We start from the raw sequence: 6,074 nt of genomic DNA, 5'->3' as shown, positions 1-6,074 counted from the left end.
GTCAATGATTTGTTTTGGGTCTAAACCCAAGACCCTTTGAAACCCTTGACAGATCCTCATTCTCTTTACTTTGTTATTTAGGAAGGCTCCTAAACTCCACTTCAGTCTTTTGCACATTACAATAAGTAAAGATTTCCTCTAGTTATGAAATATTGCGCGAAGACTTATTAATAATGTTCAGTGGTCTTTCAGTGGGGATAATTTCCAATTTTATAAATGCTGTTGTTTATATTTTGCTCTTGTATCTCTGATTTAAGGGAAAGCTTTCACATAATATAGATAGTCCTTTTTATCAAATGAGTAGTACAGAGCAGTATGCAGGTCATACATTTTATTGTATCTTAGAAGTTCAAAGGTGTCAAAATTTCTTTTCATTGTACTAGTACCTCAGATCATCAGGGTGGGATGGAATGTACATGTATCTTCAAACAGGTGTGATAATTATAAAGTTCTATATGTAGAAATACATATAGATAGAAAACTTTAGGCTATTGTCAAGTTACGAGAAGGAAAAATACATATATTTTTAAGAGAATTTGAGTTTAGTAAAATCGAAAATAAAGAAACTTTGTAAGAAGGTAGTTAAATTTTGTACGTTCCATTGTTTAGCTGGGACCATGAGGATGTGTTATTCTGAGAAGAGAGTGTCGTTTTAGGACAAAGAGCACAAGGTGGATAGCGTTTCTCTGCATTTAATAATTGCAATTCTGTTGCACAATCTTCTGTTGCAGTTGAGTTCACTCTGTCTTGCACAGGGCTACTTTAACTAATGCGCTCTTGGTAGTGAAGAGTTAAAGTGTTGTGGGTCAGATGATAATTTATTTTTCAAACTTCTTTTAGGTGAAAAGGAAAAATGAAATGTCCAGAATTCCCTGTTGGTTTTAAATTGTTTTATATAAAAATAAAATGTCGAATTTTGTGGAAATGTTTGTATATACTAATGTTAGTAGCCAACATGCGTCTGATTATAAAATCAGTTAAGAACTACTTCTTCAGCAGGAAAAAGAAATGTACTATGGAAGAGTCGTATTCTAAAATAATATATAAACTATCACCTGTAGCAGACAACCCCTCATGTGTTTTGGCTATTCATTTTGTTTTGAGAAATTAATATTGTTCAATCAATTTATCCTCAGAGGATAATGTGTCACGTTACACTGATAAAATAGCGAGATAAAAACAGCTTCTGAAGCGCTAATTCTGCACAGAGCTGCTTCTTGTCATAGTGGCCTATCTGTGTGCAATTTATTTCAGAACTGAGATTTAAATAGCAATTGCGATTTTACTAGCAGTTACTGCCATAAAGTATGTTTCCAGTGCATAAGACATAATGGTACCAGTACCCATTTTGGTAGATTGTTTGCGTTTTCCAGCTATGCATGAATAAGTTGTCACATGAAAATCACACTAACTTATAAAGTATGATAAATACTTCTCACTCTTTGCGATGATTTGTAGTAAATTCATGTTGTTTTACTTAGTAAATACAGCCTGCAGATACTTTAAAACCTTGTCAATGACAATGCTAAAGCATTTGCATGCTTCGTAGGGTGAAAATGCGGTTAAATATCACTTCAAAAATCTCCCAAATTAATTTGAAGTACTAGTTCTAGTTAGTGCTGATCAGAGCAGAACTATAAACAACTTGTTACTAGTGTGCGTTGAAGGTGGAGGGGAGTGGTGGTGAAGAGTCCTCTCAAAATCTGAGGTGAAATGAGGTGAAGTAGTAACTCAGCCTGAATGCTGGTCTAAAAGTAACCGATTCCATATTCCTGTAATTTGGTGCAGGGTTTGCAGGGAGCTGGCAGATGTATGCAGTTGTTTGTGCCTTTACTTCCAGACTTACTGCTGTATTCGAGATAATGGAAAATACATCAGTATTTTTCTCTGTAAGCAATAGTCTTTATATGCAACAAGGGGATTTAATGAAATCTGGTGTTCATAAAGTTCTGAGCTCGTAATCTTAAAAATACGGTGAGTGATGAATATTTCACACTTTTAAAGGAACTAATTTTGCAAATTACAGATGTGACTTTTGCAACACCTTTAGTATGACAGATGTTGCTTCAGTTAGATTTGATTTTATGGAACCCTATTCATAGTACTCAAATTCAATATTATTCAAATAGGTATTCAAGTAGCTATTAATATAATCAGTGTATTAGGGAAAATCTCGTCTGCTGTTCAGATTTGCACCTTGTTGCAAATAATGCATGTATTCTTACTTCTGTATATGATTTTCTTCCACAATTTGTCTTGCCTCTTTATTTTTTCTTTTTTTTTTTTGAGATAAATGTAATATAAAGCTTTGAAAATCTTGTTCTTTGAGAGTGAAATACTAATCTTCAAGTTAAGCTAATTCAGAATATTTTAAGAAAAAGCTATCATGCAAGATGTAAAGCGAGATATAAAGTTTTTAAAGTGCTGACTGATGACAAAAAAAGCAAACTGTAGATTTTTTTTTTTCTGCATTTTAATGTGAACTTCTGTTACTTTTCAAATTGCATATTGTTTTTCATGAAAACCACTCTGAGAATTTCTATTCCAAAGTCTGAGTATTTTAGCAAATGATATATTACTCTTAGTTTTCTTTCTGCCAGGAGATATTTCAGAACAATTAGAAGTCAGGGTGTTGACTATTTGCCCTTTTGAAATCAAATGCATGTTTGCCATGAACTTCAGAACTCAAGCCTAGCAATAAGAGATTAATCTGAAATTTATATTCAGTATTGTTTTCTTTTCCAATTCTCTAACTCCCTAAGTTTGTAAGGTATTTTGCCTTTAGATGTTGTTATACTTTGGAGGATCTGTGATTTAGTTTTTGAAAAGATAACAAATTTAAAGGCTTGGAAGTCAAAGATGGGGAAAATCCTCAACATTTCTTCAAGATACTTGTAAATAGTAACTTTGATTAAAAAATACGCAGCCTGCAGTACAGATTTTGTCCTTGGAAAAGGTATATTCAGTGTGTGAGATTCAGGGAATGACAGCTAAAAAGAAGAAAAAGATTGAGACAGCAGAAATGTAAAGAAAATATCTTCTTTTTTTTTTTTTTTTTTATTGAAACGTATGCACTGGCTTTAAATAGAGCTTCACGAAGTCTGTAGATTGAGCAGATGCAATGTCCCGATGTGTTTAGGCTGTTCTATCTCTCAACTCTTGTTGCTTGTAAACAGAGAGGTTTTGAACAGCTTTTTCAGTTTTCTTTAAATAATGGCAATCCTTCCTAAATCTCTATTGATATGTCAGAGCTATTTCAGAAAAATGTAGCTGTTGGTTTTGTAGCTGAATGATTAGTCTGTGGGGTTCTCCCAGTTCCCTGAGAACTAATGCAGATTTTCAGGTTGTCATAAACGTAATTTTACTATATGGTATTTGAAAGAGGGAAAAAAAATCAGGGAGAAACAAATTTCTACTTTTCTTTGAAATGAAAGGGTACCTGGCAGTTCCACTTCTTGGAGTTATTCCTGCCGTACTGCTGTGGTGACCTGCGTGTAGGCTGGTGAAGAGCAACAGAGAAAATGATATCTGGTAAAATCTTTTGTCTCCAAATTATGGCAAAACAATCACCAGGTAGTAAGAATGCCTTGTTAATTATTAGAAAATCATCACTGTGGAAAAGAGAACTGCTATTCAAAAGTTCAACAGGTAACCCCAGCTTGTGGCATAAGTTAGAAGTTTTCCAAGAGCTCAGATGAAGAACATGACTGAACAGGGGAACAAATCGAAACTTTTCTTCCCAAATCTTTGTCTCACTTCCTTTAATCTTTCTGTCCCAGTCATCTTTTCTGAGTGTGGTCTCAGGAAATTGATACATAAAATTACGTTCACAGAAGCTCACAGCAGGACAGACGGTAGTGGATCAGAAAAGGAAAGTGAGATCCTTCACGTAGGACGAAGCTCTAAGCCATTGCAGTTATGAGGATAGTCATTTGTTGGTACATGTGAAGAACTGGTCCTCTTGCCTTCTCCCCAGTTTCCTAACGTACCCACCAGACTGGCTGGGGTATAAATGAATGAGTAAAGATGGGAGAGCACTGGCTGGGTATTTCAGTTTTGAACCTTTCCAGGTGCTGCGGGGGGTTGAGTCTATGAGTCAGACTAAAGGTAGTTCCAAGTAAATCCCTGACACGGGATTAGTGTGGATGTTGGCTGGTTGGCCCTAGCGGTTTTGGTCAGCATATGTGCTTCTGTGGTTCCTTGACTGCTTGCCAAGGTGCACCCACCGTCCTGCCCCGTTAATGTTTACTAGGAATATGGGCTCATGAATGTAGTGTATGAATTAATGCCTAATGAGTTTTGGAAGCCTGGGTGTTTTGTCTTGGAAATTAGCTGTTATTTTTTTCTCTTTGTAGGGAGATAGGCTTGTCTGAATCTAAAGGTTACGAACAACGGTCCCCAAAGCTCTTCTGTTGTGTTTCTTTAGCCATTGCATGTCTGAACTCTTCACGGAGGCAGAGAGAATAAAAACAAGATTCACTGTAGTATTCAAATTTTTGATTACTAAATATGCTTTATATTGACTTGTTTTTTCCTGACCTCTTTTGGGATGAATAGTTAAATATTTTATTGTTAATTTTTATTTTTGGAGCATGAACTGCATTAATTAACCACGTAAAAGAAATAAGGTATTTGAATTTCAGATGAGCTCTAATTGGAGAAACATATTGCACCACAATACTTGTCAGTATGTAAGAATGCAAGTTTCTGTTTACTAAAAGATTGTTTTATTAAGTATTCTCGAACTTTTTTCTTTGTCCTTTTAATAGGGAAATAAGTTTACAGAATGGTGAACAGCCAGGGAGGAAAACTTTTAGTTTAGTGGAAAAAGCTTTTCATGACAGGCTTGCGGTTACAAGTTGTTCTTGTACCACAGATGATCTAACAAAAATTCGTCTAATCCTTTCACTTGACAACTCTTCCAGTAAAGGCACCAATCTGTACTTCATACATACGAGCTCTCTCTGGCTTGAAATGAGAAAGAAAGCATGTTAAATCCACTGCAAGTCATATTCTCTGGGCCTCTGTAATATTAAAATCTCTATCAAAACCCTTCATACATCCAATGAGGATTTTGTTTCAAATGAGTATTTTTTTGGGTAATCTTAGTTGCTGAGCTTAGGTTTTGAAACCAGTAAGTCTTTTTTGAAGTATCTCTAGGCAAGCTAAATTTTTAATTATCAGATACAGAAACTGATCAACAGAATGACATAAATTTGAGCTCTGTTGGCAAGAATACCTGAAATGCCCAATGGATGTTTGTCATTAGCATGAACAAACTGGGTAGTGAATAAATTCTAACTGTAGGACTACAAAAGTAGAGGTTGACCATGTTGTCTCTCTGTTAACAAAACAAAATAGCGTGCTGTCCCATGGTTGATGTCTTCATTATCTATAAAGTGAACCAGGAGAGAAAGGTACCAACTATGATCAAAACCAATGTTATAAAGTTACAAGTATGACCTTTTTCCAGGACCAGAAGCATTATGAATTGAGGTGAAGCTCTAAGACAAACATGGTATCAGTGGAAATGCTTTCTTATTTGGTAAAGAATGAAGTATTTCAATATCACAGATAAGTGAATATAACTTTAATGTTACTTACCTGTTCAAATATAGTCAACTGTGTACTATCTACTCAATGTGCATCTTTCTTGGCAAGGTTCTTGACTGGAGTGAATTGCTGCTAAGGAAAGATTCATGAATCTCAGCTCAGATTGGCGGTTTGGTCCGCAAGGTCCAAGGTGGCTAAAGCATTGCCTCAGAGGGAAGCAGCTCTTCTCTTGAGTTGTGCTAATGGTCAAACTTTTGAGCTAGAGAGTTTTTCATAAGACTTCCTCAAGAATTGATCTTGGTACTGATTATTTTTTTTTTTTTTTTAAAGAAAAACAAAAGACGACTGGCACAAGGAATAGGCTTAGGTTAATGAGATTGCTGATGACACAAACTGGGAAGGACAACATGACTAAATAGAATAGTGGAATATTATCCAAGAAGATGGCCTTTAAGACTTGACTAATAGAATTTTAGTAGTTTAAAATGAAAGGTCATGACTTCAGGGACTAATAACTGAGG

The sequence above is a fragment of the Larus michahellis genome, chromosome 8 (assembly GCF_964199755.1).
Source record: "Larus michahellis chromosome 8, bLarMic1.1, whole genome shotgun sequence".
NCBI lineage: Eukaryota > Metazoa > Chordata > Aves > Charadriiformes > Laridae > Larus > Larus michahellis.
The sequence above is the reverse complement of the archived record's forward strand: the minus strand, read 5'-3'. Positions refer to the sequence as shown.